Raw genomic sequence first — 17904 nt, forward strand, 5'->3', positions numbered from 1 at the left:
CATGTCACCTGTAGTGGCTACCCTAAGAAACAACAGAAGCAATGACCACAAATGAGGTGAGATTCTTTGTGATGTATCCTACAATTTTCCTCAGCTATTATTTTCATTAAAACATGAACAACGATGTACCATGCTTTCTTAGAGTGCTGAGCATACCCTACTATTATGACCAAAGTATTTATTTCTCTTCATTTACACCCTAACTAGGCTATCGATATCAGGAATATTTAAACAATTTCAAAGAGAAACCAAAATCCTTTAACTTCCTAAGAGAATTCTGGAATCATATGACTTACCTTTTCTTCAGTTTCTTAGTTGGTAAGGGAAACAGGTGGAATTGAATGAGCTCTATGATTTTTCTAAATCAAATTTTTATAAGAATTATTTGCGAATGAGAAGGTTATACATTTTTATTTTACAAATGATAATTCATCCTTGAAGCATTGTTAAATTTTCTTCAGAGCAAATCAGTAGGAAATGCCTTTCTAATAAATCTTTATACACATACTAAAGACATATAAAAAAGCTTTAGCAGAATCTGATGTAGCAAGTCTTAAAAAAGCAATAATTTGAAAAGTTTGTGATTGATAATTTAAAAAAATTCTATACAATATTCCTGATCACATAAAAGCACTCTTTAATTTTAAAAAGTGAACCCAAACCTCTATTTCCACACTTTAATGTTGTTTCTGAATCTTATTAAAATATATTATTATTTTTATTATTATATATATTACATTCTCCAGTTTACTGGAGACCCAGGGAAGACAATTATTTTACTTGAAATTTGACTGGCAGAATTATGAAAATAATCACCATCTGCATGTAATTTAATTTTATAACTACTCTTGAGGCTTTTATTTCACTTGTAATAATAGTAATTATTATTAATAATGCATATTGCATAAGGAAAAAAAGGAAAGAAGTAGAAACTAAAGAGTGTGGTTATGTAATTCAATGTTAAATTCAAGAGACCACTCATTTGGCTTCTACTATGTATGAAGTATTACGGCAGTGATAGCAGGGGATAAAAAATGATACAGGAATTATGCCTGTTCTGAATAAAAATAATAAAGTAGGAATAACTATAATGAACATAGGATAAGAAAAATGCATATTATAAGCACAAATAAACATGGATTCATAGAGATTTATACTGTTTGATTGTTGAAGCCATTGTAGAGAAATTGACCTGGAGTCCAAAATAAGAATTGAATTTGGCAATACAATTACATTTTGTAAGACATTTTATATATATATATATATATATATACACACACACACTTTATATGTATATGAAAGCATAAACGATAAGACATGATACTATTAATAGGGTATCTTCAGGGAATTATGAGTATTGTAGGACATAACAATGACAAATTTGATAGGACATATAATCTAAGAAGTAGATTGACTAAAGAGTAGGACATATGACATAATAAAATTAATATTTCATTCTTTCTTTCTTAGCCTCACATGAATAGATGTAGAAAAATTATTTAAAACATTAGAACTTAGGATTTTAGCTTTGCTCTATAGGACAAAGAAAATTTCTTTTATTGTATAAAAAACGAGGGGGTGAAAGAGCACAAGGTGAAGGAAAATGAGGAGTGAGGGCAAAGAGAAATATTAATGGCACAAGCAAGAGGGGCTGCCTGATACATATAAAATTAGAATCTACTGACAAATTTGAAGGACACATAATTAACAACAAGACTAAAAATTAACAGTAATCATGGCATTTTGGGAGGTGATATTGGTTCTTACTGAGAAATATAGAATGTCTAATTTATATAAAAGAAATATATTATTAAAAAAACAAAATCAAATATCTTTTGTGAGGAGGTGAAGAGTAGTGGTGATTAAATCAATGAACAAATTAGTGCTAGGCCACTTCCCCACCCCTGAACTATGTCCCCCAACTAATGTAATGACTTAAAGCAATAAAATAACAATGACAATAAAAAAAAGAACTGAATTGGGAATTTGATGGTAAGTTTATATAGAGTATGCTAATCTTGACCTTATAAATATGTTATTAGTAGACATTTAAGATGTAACTGGGACAAAGAAATTGAGACATTATATGAAATTGGATAAATTGTGTTGATACCCAATTATCCTACTATACGTTTTAGCTTTCTTCAGGTTCTAAATGAATTGCTTTCTATCCACATTCTACTTTCAAAATTTGTGATGTTATTTCCCTACTCATGTGAACTCTTTGTACTGATGTATTTATGTCTCTTCTTTAAAAATTTTTAATTCTTTGTCTCCTTTATTGGTATAATACAGTTATATATAATAGTGAGAATCACCATTACATATTCATACATGCATACTATATAACAGTAAAATTTGGTTGATATCATTCCTCAGTGTTTCCCATTTCCCTATCCATCTCCTCCACCTATACTCCCCTTTCTTTAGTAACCTTCTAACTTATTGATTTCCCTTTGATTTTCATGAGATAGTCCCCAACCTTTCCTTTTTCCTCACTACCTTCCAAATATGAGAGAATACATGTTTTTTGAATTTGATTTATTTCACTTAACATAATGTTCTCAAGTTCCATCCATTTTTGACAAATGATATAATTTCACTTTTATGACTGAATAAAATTTCAGTGTGTATATATACCACATTTTATTTAATCATTTATCCATTGACAGAATATAGGCTGGCTGCAAAGTATGACTATAGTGAATTGTACTGCTATGAATATGATTATGCAGTATCCCTATAGTATGCTGGCAATTATTTTGGATAAAGACTAAGGAGTGGTATAGCTGGGTCATATGGTGGCTCCATTTCTGTTCTGAATCTTCATACTTATTTCTATAGTGTAAGTACTCATTTGCAATCCAACCAAAAGTACAAAAGTGTTCCTTTTTCTCCAAGTCTTTGCCAGCAATTTTTTTGTTGCTTATATTCTTGATGACTGTCATTCTAATTGGAGTGAGATAAAATCTCAGTGTAGTTTTGATTTGTATCTCTCTAATGGCTAAGGATGTGGATTTTTTTTCACATATGTTTGTCATTTGTATTCCTTCTTTTGAGAAGTGCCTGTTTGATGCACTCGGCCAATTATTAATTGGTTTTGTGTGTGTGTGTGCCTGTGCGCACATGCAACATGTGTTTTGATATTAATGTTTTTAAGTCTTTTTTTATAGTATGAATAGTAATCCACTGTCACAAGAGTAATTAGCAAAAATCTTCTCCCATTCAGTAGGTTATCTCTTCACATTCTTAATTGTTTCTTTTGTTCTGCATAAGGTTCTTAATTTGGCCAAAGTGGCCCATTCCTGTAATTTGAACAGCTCAGGAGACTGAGGCAGGAGGATTGCAAGTTCTAATCCAGGCTCAGCTATTTGATGAGGCCCTAAGCAATGTAGCAAGACCATGTCTCAAAATAAAATATATTAAAAAAAACCAGGGATGTGGCCCAATGGATATGTACCTCTGGGTTTAATCTCTGGTACCAATAAGTAAACAAACAAATAAATCTTAATTTGATTTTATCTCATTTATTAATTCTTGATAATACTTTCTAAACTTAAGTGGTCCTATTGAGAAAGCCATTGCCTGCTCTTTTTTTTTTTTTGATTTTTTTTAATATTTATTTTTTAGTTCTCGGTGGACACAACATCTTTGTTGGTATGTGGTGCTGAGGATCGAACCCGGGCTGCACACATACCAGACGAGCACGCTACTGCTTGAGCCACATCCCCAGCCCCTGCCTGCTCTTTTTATTGGAGTTTTGACCATATGTTGTCTCATAGGATCTTTGATTAATGAAAAATCAATGCTGATTTTCATACAGAGTGAGTAATACGGATCTAGTCTCATTCTTTTACATATAGCTGGGTTTTCCACCCATCATTTTTTTAAAAGGCTATCTTTTCTCCAAAGTATGCTTTTGGCACTTTTGTCAAAGATCAGATGACTATATCTGTGAGGGTTTGTTTCTATGTCTTCTATTCTGCATCATTTGGCGATGTGTTTTTATGTCAGTTCTGTGCAGTTTTTGCTACTATAGTGCAGCAGTATAATTTAAAGTGAGGTATTATGATGCCTCTATCATTTTGGGGGGTGGGGTGGCTAGAATTGCTTTGTTTCTTCTGGGTCTTTTATTTTTTTCAAATAAATTTTGGGACTTTTTTTTCTAATTCTATGAAGAACATCATTGGTATTGTGATGGTAATTGTAAAAAATCTGTATATTGTTTTGATAGTATGGCCATTTAAACAACATTAATTCTTCCTATCCATGAATATGGGAGATCTTTCCATTTTCTAGTATCCTCTTCGATTTTTTTCTTCAATGTTTTATAGTTTTTATAATGGATATCTTTTTCCTCATTGGTTAGATTTATTCCAGTTTTGCTTATATCTTTATTTTTTGAGGCTATTATCAATGGGATTATTTTCCTGATTTCTTTCTCAGTAGATTCATTATTGGAGTATAGAAGACTGATAGATGTTTTGTGATGATTTTGTAACCCATTACATTTGTGAATTTGTTTATTAACACTAACAGCCTTCTGATGGAATTTTTTGGATCTTCTATGTATAGGGTCACATCATAGGCAAACAGTGATAGTTTGAATTACTAGTTGTTTATCCACTTACCTTTATTTCTTCTCTTGCCCAGCTGCTCTGGCTAAAATATTTAGTGCTTCATTGAATAGGAATGGTGAGAGTGGACATATTGTTTTGTTCCAGATTTTAAAGGATTCCTCCACTTGCTAAGATTTTGACTTTGGTTTTGTCATATATAGCTTTTATGATGTCGAGCTACATTTTTCTATTTTGAGTTTCTTCAGTGTTCTTTTCATAAATGAATGCTGAATATTGTCTAAGGCTTTCTCTGCATCTCTGGAGATAACTAAATGACTTTTTCTTTGATTCTATTTATATGGTAAATTAACTTGATTGGTTTGCATAATTTAAACCATTCTTACCACTCTGTGATAAAACACCCTTGGTCAAGATGTAGAGTTTTTCATAATCTATTGTTAATATGATGTTTCCATATTTTACTATTGAAATTTCCATATAAGTTCATCAGGTATCTTGGTCTGTTTTTTTTTTCTTGATGTGTCCTTATCTATTTTTTATATGAGGGTGATACTAGCTTCATAAAATGAAATTTGAAATTTGAAGCAATTAATCCCTTTCTATTTCATGGGATAATTTGAATAGCTTTGGTATTAGTTCTTTAAAGATCTTTGGGGATTGAGATGATAATTCATCTGTTCCTGGGATTTTTGTGTTCAAAGATGTGTTTTGTATTCAAAGACACAAAACAATATGTCCACTCTCACCATTCCTATTCAATGCAGCACTAAATACTTTAGCCACTAAATATTTTGACTGTTGAGTTGTAACTGCTTGGAAGAGATAAGACTAACACACCCTAAGGCTTGGAAGATGCTACTCTTTTCTGGAAGTCTGGATCACAGGATTCTCTCAAGAATTCTCTTCGTGGAGCATGGCAGCCAACCCTCCACATGTCTAACACACTCCACTGCCAATGAATACAGCCTTCTGAGGCTTAGTCCCTGAGAATATGCATGCCCACCTGTTCAGTTTCCTGACATTCTTCAAATGCTCACATGAGCCTCCAGACTCAGAGACAAAGGGAATTATACTCTCCTATTTTTCTGCTTGAGTCCTCTGCTAAGTATGATCTTTCTGTGCCTGTTTAACTCATGTTCTGCTAGGTATAAATTAGACCACACAGTAGGTGCTTCCTGGTATGGCAATATTTGCTATGATATTCCAGGATCCCACAAAAACAAACTTCAGTGAGCCCTCCTCAGCTCTCTGCTTGCCAGTTGAGAAATATAGAGCACTTTTCAAACATGACTGTGTTGTACAAACTTTGAAGCAGCTAATTTTAGGACCTTTTTCTGTCCTATAGGAATTTTTGTGTTTGTGCCTAATATGCCCATTGTGTTTCTCTCTCTTTGTGTGATCTCTTCACACTGTGGAGAACCAGAGTCTCTGCTGCTACCTCATTTGACTTGTATCTAATGTACTCTAACTTGTTCTTTGTTCAATACATCTGAATTTCTGAGTCTCTAAGAGACTTTGTCAAATATTAAATTTAGGTGAATTTCTTCTTTCACCCACTTACCTGAGAAGTACTATTCTCACTGCTTGATTCCTGAGCCTTGGAGGAGTTGGAAATGCAAACCATCCTTTATTCTGCCATCTCAAGTCTCCTGATTTATGTCTCTTAAGTATATATATCCCCTACTATAGAATCTGCCACAGTCAGCTGTGGCCCTCAACAAGAATCAATAAGGTGTTCAGAAAGAGAAAAGTATGTGTGAGTATTTAGCCATCTTAATGCCACACCAGGTTTTATCTGTTTTGGTTGTAACCAATGTATAAAGTTTGTTTACTGAATATCCATTCATATTCCAATTTCCTGACAACTTTATACCAGTAAGATATGGAACACTTCTCATTTCTTTGACCTAGAAACATTTGTGTAATCTGTTGTTGTCAGTATGTACAACTGGAGTTCCATTGCTTTCATGGGAAATTTCCAGGTTTCTGTATGTTTATAGTGACACTCTGGTTAGCACTTCCTTGAAGATAGACAGCACTACTTCTTCCACTTGTGTTTTCTGGAGCTATCTAAACTCAGATGAACGTTTAGAGAAGAAAGGCACAAATCACTCCATGGTGGGCCTCACACTTAAAATTTCTGGGTGATGCTGAGTCTGAGAAAGGCAGCTGGGCCACCGTGGGCTAGACCATCCATGATCTTGCATTTCCTCTTCTTCTTTTTTTTTTTTTTTCTTGGTGCTGAGAATTGAATTTAAGGTTGTTTTTTGTTTTTTTTTTTTTTTTTTTTTTTTTTTTTACCATTGAGCTACATTCTCAGTCCTTTTTATTTTATATTTTGAGACAGGGTGTCATTAAGTTGCCTTCAAACTTGTGACTGCCCTCAAACTTTTGATCCTCCTGTCTTAGCCTACAAACTTGCTGGGATTATAGGTATGATCCACTGCACCTAGGTTCCATTGACTTTTTTTGGTGGGAGTGGGGGCGGGAGGCAGTACTGAGGATTGAACTCAGGCACACTCAACCACTGAGCCACATGCCAGCCCTATTTTGTATTTTATTTAGAGACAGGGTCTCACTGAGTTGCTTATTGCCTTATCATTGCTGAGGCTGGCTTTGAACTTATGATTCTCATGCCTCAGCCTCCTGAGAAGCTGGGATGACAGGTGTGTGCCACGGAGCCTGGCTCCATTGACTTTCAATAAGAAAATGACAATAGTTTCATGTCCTATCAACACTCATAGGAGTATACCCAGTTGAATATCAGGCCCCTTTTCATTCTGATTTTGAACTTTATTACTCTCCTGAGAGGAACAGGAATTCCAATTGCTGAATGCCATAAGCATCTACTCTTTTCCCCTGTAATGAAGAGAACTTGCTGCTTCTTCACAAAGATTAGGGCTCTATCCTGCAAGAAAATTAGGATAGTAGGTCAATTTGGAGAGTCAATGGCATATCAGAATCCTCTCTTTCCATTGTTCTTCACAGAATACAAAGTATGCCTTCTCTCCTTGACCATTAAGTAAGTGGTCTGAGATATTCACATTTCTATGGGGAAAATTATATATGCTTTACTTTCAATTTTTGATAAGGAAGACTGCCAAAATTCTATTGTATTAATTTTGGATGTCTTAATATTAGATGTTTTATTTTACATATTCATAGCAAATTATTTTGGGATTGAGTGTTGTTTTAAGATTTTGAAACATGATTGATCAAATCTAGGCAAAAATGTTTTTCCTAAACTGGAACCAGATTTCTATCTGTGTTGCATTATAATTAGACTGTTGCTTTATTTTGAGAAATTCTACTAAGTTTAAAAAACTTACTCAGTTTCACACATCTGCTAATTGGAATTGCCAATATTCAAATTGGAAATGTTTTAGTTATTGTTGTAAATTGATTTTGATTTGACAGATGTTATGTGCACATGGACTATGTAAATATTATATTCATTTCAGGAAGAAATTATGCTTATACTATTCTTAAGTGTTCTTTAGCCATCATGAATAACATTGTGTGGTGATATAAAGTTATGCTGTATAACCTAATTATGTGATAATTATATTTACCTACTAAGAATAGCTACAAAGTTGAAAATATAAAGAAACTATAAAGTCAATTAGTCAATCTTTCTAACAGTAAAATTGATTCTGTGGTTCTTTACATAATTTGACAGGCTGATTGACATAACTAAATGAGAGGATCATTGTTTATAATAACAAAAATTGAAAAGTGTGGAGATAGATGTGCTTTGTAAGCTTATAAACAAAGCTGTCTTATGGAGCCTCTTGCATGTTTAAGCACTCTTGATTCTCAGATGTCTTTTTTTATTTTCCCAGTGTTATCACCTAATGTCCAATCTGATTTTGCATTAAACTTAGGTTTTTAATTGAAATAAAATATTATTATTTTAAATGCAATTACCTATGAGGACTCTGTCAGAGTTATTCTTCTCCAGTATTTAACCTCTGCTCTCCACCCCCACACAAATGAGATGGCCACTACTCACACAGTGGGAGTATCTGGTGCACTTGAGTTCTTCCCATCTGGCTGCACACTATACCAAGGCCAGCAGGCTTGTAACTCAGAGTTGACTTCTCTCAGTTCTGCTGCCCTGCCTGCAGTGGTAGGCAATCATTGTCTCAGTCACAGGGAAAGGGAGAGTGTGGACATTTTTTAGCTAGGTCTCCTACTCTTGCTATAGTTCACAGTGGAATATGTTCTTCAGAGGGAGAGATTTTCATTGCTCAGCCTCTTCAATGGAGTATTTGTTTTTTTTTTTGTAGGGTTGGTGGAATCCTATTTGAAAGGTGGCTCTCTCATGTATGAGGCTCCTTTAGAATTTTAAACAACTTCTTCCTGTTGCTTTATCAATAATATAAACACTGGAATTCACCCTTCCAAAGACAGACTTGTCACCTTTTGGATTTTTGTTCACTAGTTTCCTTCATAATCTCAGCTCAATAAAGGGCACCAAATATCCATGATTATCTTGATTATCAAGCCTACTTTTGGGGTGGGGATACTGTTGATTGAACCCACAGGCACTTGAACCCCAAGATACATCCCCAGACCTTTTAATTAATATATTTATTTATAAATTTTGAGACAGGATCTTACTAAGTTGCTTTGGGCCTCATGAAGTGAGTGAGGCTGGCTTTGAAATTGCAATCCTTCACCTCAGCCTCCCACATCATTGAAATTATATGTGTGCACCCTGGTACCAGTTCAAAGCCATTCTTGTTAGTTGGAAGAAGTTATATGGTGGCATGTTCATGTGGTTGTCACCAGGATTTTCTAAGTAAAATTAATTTCAATAGTGTTTTTTTGTTGTTGTTTCTTTGCCTGCTTTATTCTAATTAAATGAGTTAAAAGTAAAGTTTTGGAGGTTCATTTTGTCAAGAATAAAGCAACCTCTATTTGGTGGTATGGTATTTGGCAATTATTTTTTAAATAGTAATTCAACATATATAAAATCATACATTTAACTTATAATTGTGGTTTTGACTACTTTTCAAATATAATGGTTTAAAGTTCCAACAATGTAAGAAACTAACATTTTACTCAAACAATAGAACTACAAAATCGCATGACAATTTTAATTATGTTAATACCATATTTCATTGTATTTTCTCTGGTTCACTAAAATACATCCAAGCTTTGTGTGGATTGTAATGTTGTTGGTTCTTCCACCTTTATTGCTGTTATTCCTCATAATGGAGTGTCCATTGTCATGCATATGTCTATGTTGTATGAAGTTGATACATATTATATTACCATTTTTATAATTCAAATGATTGATGCTAGCATTTCATATGGGTAATTATACTTTAGTTTTTGACAATGTCGTGCCCAGTAGTGTGTGAGGTGTATATAAAATGACTAGAGTTCTCACAATAACCCTTGGTAAACTCAGAATGAGAATCTATCTCCATATTTAGGCCCTAACTCTGGTTATTGGCTAAGGGATCAGATGGTATTTTATAAATTTCTAACAGTAGTGTTTCTGTTTCATCTCTGAAATTGTGTCTCTCTTCAATGCCTCTGAAACCTACATTTTTTTTCAAAGAACTTATTTCCCCTCTTCCTCAGGATCACTAACTTCCTTTGACATTTATGCCTTATCTTTATCACTCTTGCCCTTCCTTGGTTCGATCATTTTAGTGTTCCCACAGCTCCTCTTCCTTATTTATTGAGGTCTCTATGACGTGCATCAACTCTTTCAAACTATTTGTCTCATCATAATTCATGGGTATTTCAAGTGTATGTACATATCTGTTTATTTTTTTTCTCTCAAATTTTTTACTATATTGCCTACAACAATCTTTCTTCAGCCATAGTTTCCTTTGATTAAACTCTCAGCAACAATTGTGCGTTTCCAAAATTCCATGACTATTATGGTCTTTAGACCACATACCTTTGTAGATAATGTATGTACAGACTGACAATATTTTCACCCTTTCAATAGCTCTAGTTTTTAAATTGTAACCTAAAATCATGAGTATATTTACTTCTCAGGTCCTGCTCTCCCAAGCACACATTAACAGCTTTTGTTAATCTACCATGTCTTACTCATAAATAATGTCTGTTATTCTTTTTATTTCTTATAAATAGATAAACTTTCAAGAATAGGTCTTTATTTTAAATTTTAACTTTCAAACAATATTTTATGCACTCTTGGACAATTTTCAAACATTTTAAATTTTCTTTTAAAATACAAGTTTTCTGCCAATTAAATTTATACCTTTCAAATAGAATTAGGTAGTTCATAGAACTATGTTGGTACCCTGACATTCTTCATCATACCTGAGAGTAAAATAAAAGGAATGTTGAAAGGAATAACAGCACTACAACCTTGAGGAAGAGTAAATGTGTTTTTAACATTTTTGTAAAGTTTTGACCAAGAAACTGAGCTTCAAAAAAATTTAGAAGAATGTTAACAAAACACTTTAATCTGATAATTTTAATATAATTAAAGGGAAATAGAATAGAATATCTAACAAGTAGCCTTTCATTTAGAAATAATTTAGGAAAATGTAAAGCTGCCCAAAGCCAAACATTTTTGTCAAATTAGTTTTGAAAATTTGAAGTGAAATATACTGAAATAAAAACTTCAGCCCAGGAGCAAGATACAGAAATTAGGAACTTTTATGGCAAGAATAAATGAAGTAGATCTTAAACAGCATTCTCAAAAATAGTAAATTCTTTGTTTCCTCCGCTTTCTGTAGAACTTTTTAATTCTCTTCTGACATGTCAAAATTGGGTTCTTGTGTTGCAAATTTATGTATTATATATATTTCCACATACGTGTAATATAATATCAAATATTTTAATTCACATATATATGCTTGTTTTGTAACACCATGAACAAAATATCTGACAAGAACAGCTCAGAGGAAGAAAGCTTATTTGGGGCTCATAGTTTCAGAGGTTTCAGTTCATAGATGACTGACTCCATTATTCTGGGCCCAAGGGGAAGCACATCATGGAAGCAGTTCCCATCAGAGGAAAGAAACTGACTTTATAGTGGTCAGGAAGCAGCCAAGAGAAAAAGGTAGGAGCCATAGAGAACCCCCACCCTTTCAGGGTGTACCCACAGTGACCTCACTCCTCAGCCATGCTCTGCTTGCCTACAGTTTCCACCCAGTCCATTAAAACTAGATGGACATTTTAGGTTACAGATCTCATAATCTGATCATTTTGCCTTTGAATATTATTGCATTAATAGAAACTTTTGGGGAACATCTCATGTCCAAACCATAACATATCTACATATATGTACTCGTGTCTTCCTCAGTCAATGTAAAATAAGAGTAATAGTAAAGAAAATTTTTTAAATGAAATCTAAAGGAAAAATAAAAATATAAATAAAAATATAAAAATAAAAATTTTATGAGAAAAGGGTATTAAGTACTGTCTCTTGAATTATGAAATTTTGCAAGACAAACCCCCTAGGCATTCTTCACAATTTTCTTTGAAGGGATTGTCCTAAACATTTGTGTATGTTAATTTGCACCTTACTATTCATTTAAAATCATAATTTGACAATTGGTTAAAGTACAGACTTTAGTAAAGAGTACCTTATGGCCAAATGCAGGTAATATTTTTGTTGTTTTGTTTCAACAAATTTTATGGAATAGTCACACTCATTTGTATATACATTATCTATGTTTTCATAAATAGTTATGAGAGACTCATTGACCACAAACCAAAAACAGTTATGATGTGATTATTTCTAAAACCAAAAGTTTCACAACTTCTAGTCTAACAGAAAGATATGCCATTTGAAGCCAAATAAAGGTGTGTCCAAATTTGGGAATTACTTATGCTGTAAGAAAATTCAATTAGATCATCCAAATTTACTTTTGTCTCTCTGTATTTCTTTTTCTTTTTGGTAATGGGGATTGAACCAAGGCACACATAACCACTGAGCCACATCCCCAGACCTTTCTGAACATTTTTTTTTCTTTTGAGACAGGGTCTTGCTTGATTATTCAAAATTTTGAATTGCTAACATAGCATCTTGAATTTAGAGGTAAACTGGTAGTATTTGTTGCATAAAGGATTCTAAATTTTTGATCAGTAAAATGAAAGAACTAGTAAGTGAATATCAAAATTCGTGCCCAAAGAAAAAATATGCAATCAATCTAGGAATGTGCCAGGGTTATATAGTAGGTACTCAGTAGACATTAGGAAGCTGGGAAAAAACACATCAGATGATTTAAATTATGTCCTCAAACAATTCTCAGTCTTGAAACTATGATACATCATAGGATACTAGGTAATTTATTCAGAAGGATATTGTCTCAATAGTGGAGAATAGTTTACCCTGGAATAAATAATCTACTGGTCCTATGTAATGAAACTTAATAGCAATAATCAAATGATCAAACTGTTTCTAAATGATTTAGCTGTATCCCAGAATAAAGTTCATGAATATTTATGAGTATAAAAATATACAACTTTCGACAATGTAAAATTCACAGTCTGGTAGCTAATCAAAGAATGGTAGGCATGAGAAGAGGTAGGAAATTATAACCCTTAAAATGAGAAAAATTAGATAAGACATCTAAGACATAACACAGATCCTAAAATTAGCATACAAAGACTTTGAAATAGTACTTCAAACTGTTCTAAATATTCAATATGATAAGCAGAGACATGGGAGCTATAAAAATGACCCAAATAAAGCTTGTAAAGATGAAAACTATAATAAAAATATGAAAAACATAAAACAATAGAGTCTACAAATAATGGAAAGAACATCTGTAAACTGTGTGACAATGTCACACAAGTTAATGTATTTGTAACTGTGATACACAAAGGGAGAGGGTAAAAATACAGTTCAAAATAATGTGTGAAAAACTTTTGAAGCTTATAGAAACAATGTATCAATGATCTAAGAAACTTGATAAAACTATGGAATTATGAAAGGAAACACAATGCATCTCAGAAACCTATTGCTAAACACTGTTGATCAATATTCTAAAAACATAAGGAAGAAGGAAAATACTAGATAAGTTATCTTCAAAGAAAGAGACTTGAGGATTACAGCATATCTCTTGTCATAAACAATGCAACCTAGAAAACAATGGAGCAACATGCTGAATTCTTATTAAAACAAACATATATGTTTATAAATCTATACCTAGAAAATATTTTTTATAAAATATAGAGAAAACAGAGAGCTTTACATTGTCTTTATATACAGATATACAAACAAATCACAGACACAAACACATGTCATATATATAACCATTGATGGAATTCTTCACCAAAGGATCATGCTACAAGAAATATCAAAATGAATTGTTTAGCAATGATAAAAAAATGGCAATGTTAGAAGGAGTACCCAAAATGGTAACTACATTGTCATATTTTGTTATTGTTTAAATATCATTAAAATACATGTGATTATTTAAACAAAAATGCAATGCACTGTGGGTTTTATAACATGTTTTTGAGGAAAATGTCCAACAAGACCCATATCACAGCAAAGCATATATGCCTATGCTGAATAAAAGAGAACAGACAAAATGATTTCATTAAGAATAATTCTATTTATATAAAATATGAGAAAATATAAACTCATCTTTAATGACAAAAATCTGATGGTCAATGCCTAAAATGATAGAAATGTATGAGGGAGAGAGAGGTGTTCAAGATTACAAAAGGTTATACTAAAGTTTCAGGAGGTGATGGAAATGTTCATTATTTTGATTAGTGTGATGGCTTCATGGGTATATGTAATTGTCAACACTTACCAAGGTGTACACTCAAAACTCACGAGTCCTTTCTATCTCAAAATATATCAATGAAATTGATTTTTTTAAGAAGAAAGGTTGAAGATGATAGATGACTGCTATGACCTCTTCTACATTTTATATAGTCTTATATCTGTTGGGAATTGTATCATTGGAGAGGAAAGCCTATGATTAAAGAGCACAGTTTTTTTGCTATAGAATGAGTGTTCAATAAATATTAGGTGAAATGAACTAAGTGCCAATAGCAGGCTGCACAGGAATCTGATCCCCCTTGATCTCATTGAGGCAAGTGGATCTTCCAATCAATAACTATTAAACATGATATGCTCTTTTTTTCAGCTCTTCGAAAATGTCTTGCTATATGACATTAAAATTCTCCCATTTTTCTGATACACCACTTTATTTGTAAGCATTAACTTACAAGTGCCTTGCTGAATGCTTCAAACCTGAATAACCTGACCAACTTAGGGAATCTTGACCATACTCCCCACACACAGCTGAGACTATGGTAGCATATTTCAACATTCCAACATTTCAATGTATAATATTCCACAACTGAACGAGTTTTTAGTCATGGAATGAGAGACGTTGGGATATCATCATTCATTACTAAAGCAGTTTTTCTGTTTTACTTTAACATTTATTATACATATGATGATAAAAACCTTTATATTATAGTAACTGAATTCAAACTGGAAGCTTATAAATGAATATGTGTGATGAAATTTGGCAGTGCCATATAGCCTTGCATTTTATGAGATATGCAAGGAAGTTGTGGTTATTATTAGGTAGGTATAGTAACAACAAGAACAACAAAATAAATGTTAAAAGAGATGGCATTTAGGCTGAGTTGTTGAGGATAATTTCGTGTTTGTCAGGTAGAAAAACAGAAAATGATCATTTTAGAAAGAAGAGTATCTACAAACAGTAGAACAACTGTGTTGCTTGCATAGCAAATGGAAATGCAGCCAAAAATGAGGTTTCAGAGGTATTTAAAAAGCAGACTAGGGTCTCTTACAATCCCTATTGAGGAGTTTTAAACCTGACACTTCAGATTTTACTAAGCCCTATTAACACTAATGGATTACTTGCTCTCCCCAAATTGCCTTGTTATAATTATCAAAGTTTCATTCTATAATGTAACATTTGTTCTTATTGTTTATTTATGGGAAAGGTATCTTAGAAAATGTGTTATATTCTCTTGCTGGGAATAGTGGCACATGCCCTGTAATCCTAGAAGCTCAGGAGGCTGAGACAGGAGGATTGAAAATTTGAAGACAGAATGAGCAACTTAGCAAGGCCCTAAGCAATTTAGTGAGACCCTATCTTAAAATAAATAAAAAAGGGTTGGAGATTTGGCTCAGTGGTTAAGTGCCCCTGGCATCAGTTCCTAGTCCCCCTCCAAAAAAAGATCAACATCTTATATTCTCTTAAAATCCTAAAATCTTGTATCAGCGCTTAACATTTGTTTCTGCGAATTCCATAAACTGATAATTCATGTAGTGTTCAGGCCACATGGAATAAGCTGTATTTTATACCAAGAGATGTTTTTCTGACATTTATTTCTGTCCTTTTCTCAAAATACACAGGGAAGTTGGGATTATATTAATTTTGGAATCATCATATGAGGATAGTAAATGCTAACTAACAATAATATTAATATTAGTGACTACACATTGAGTGTCTTCCCTATGACAGATATGAGGTGAAGTGTATTTATGGTGCTGTTTCCTTTTGTCCTGTTAACTGTCTAGTGAGGCTGCCATTTTATCAAGGAATAAACTGAAGCTCCAAATGGTTAAACTCATATAGATATCTCAGTGCCACTCTGTTAGAGTCCAAATAATGTAATACAACATAAGGTTAATGAAATAACTGGTACCTTGCTAAACCAAAATAACTTGTGTATTCTCAGGATATAATTTAGACTATAAAGAGAACTTAATATGCCCAATTACTATTAACATAAAAATGAGAAAAGCAGTTTCATTGTTAAATATTCTATTACTCATTTAAAATTCAATCTACAGAGACATTTTAAAAACAAAGTATACAAAAAGAATAATTTGAATTCAAATGCTAAGTGATTCCAATTCTAGTGGAAACACTGGAGGTTGTTAGGAAATCTTGAATGAATATCTATAAATTAGACATTTACATAGAATAGGTTTTATTTTTGATGCTATATAATTTTGAATCTGCAGAGTATATATGTGTTTGGGTATAATGAGTTAAATTGTAATACTGTTACTAGTATAAAAGAGGATCTGTCAATTTCAAGACTCAAATGTAACCCACATGCAATCTATTTAATTGAAAAAAATAGTAGCAGTGTGCTGCTTCTTTTGTGTGCTTTATACAGGATAAAATGTCAGAGAATAAGAAAGGTTTTAGCAATTCAGCTTCTAATGATTTTAATGACAGATGTACAACTCAACCCCATGAGGCATCATGAAAGTTTATCCCATGTATGCTTTAGACAGATGTGCCTACTGTACAGTCAAAAACAGATTTTTTTAAACTGTCAGTATTTTAGTGCTAATCACTGTAAAAATATTCATACATATTACCATTTCTTACATGACATTCTTTAACACTGATAGTGATCCATAGATCAAAATGATGATGAATGGAGACAAAAAAATACAGTAACTTCACTCTTACTTCAAAATAAAATAAATATAAGGTCCACAGATTTTCTTCTATATAATTTAATAATTAACAGAATTATTCAAACATTATTAGCATCTTGGTTTGAACCAGATTTCCCAATTAGCTCATCAGTTCATTTTTTTAAAATAAAACACATTTCAGTGAATGTATTAGGAGTACCAGAACAAATATTGGGAGAGCTGTGACTCTAGAGTGTCCTCTTGGTAAATGAAAAATGCAACTTTGGCTTAAAATATCAATTGAAGTCAGGTGTGTTGGTACCAGATTGTAATTCCAGAAACTCAGGAAACAGGGGCAGAAGGATTCAAGGTCAGATTCAGTAACTTATCTAGACCCTGACTCAGCATAAAAAAATAAAAAGGATTGGGAATGTAAAGCACTTTTTAGTTCAATCCCCATTACCAAGGAAAGGAAGAAAGAAAATAAATCAATTAAATATTTTATAATAAATTAATTTCCTTCATTTGTATTGTCCATATTTAATTATAAGTTTTACCAAAAATTATAACATTACTTCAGATTTTTTCATCTAGTAAATAATACAAATTCTTTAATAAAATTATTATTTTAGTAAATACAGAAAATAATTATTCTACTATTAATTCAGAGATAATATTTTCCCAGAAGTTGAAGTTAGTCAGTGTACTTTGATAGTGATCTTTGCAAATTTCACAAAACATACCTATACCTATAGAAATACATGTGATGGCAACAGTGATTTCATCAATGGCATTAATCCCTTACCTATTCTTATACCTGTTCCATCTACCAGACAACTTTACTTTTCACTACTTTCTTGGTTTTTTTGACTTTACCATGAAAGCATTCCAGTGATGGTCTGTTGAATAATGAGATAAACGGAGGAGATAAATCTACCCAGTCAT

Source organism: Urocitellus parryii, chromosome 13 (assembly GCF_045843805.1).
Source record: "Urocitellus parryii isolate mUroPar1 chromosome 13, mUroPar1.hap1, whole genome shotgun sequence".
In the NCBI taxonomy this organism is placed as follows: Eukaryota; Metazoa; Chordata; class Mammalia; order Rodentia; family Sciuridae; genus Urocitellus; species Urocitellus parryii.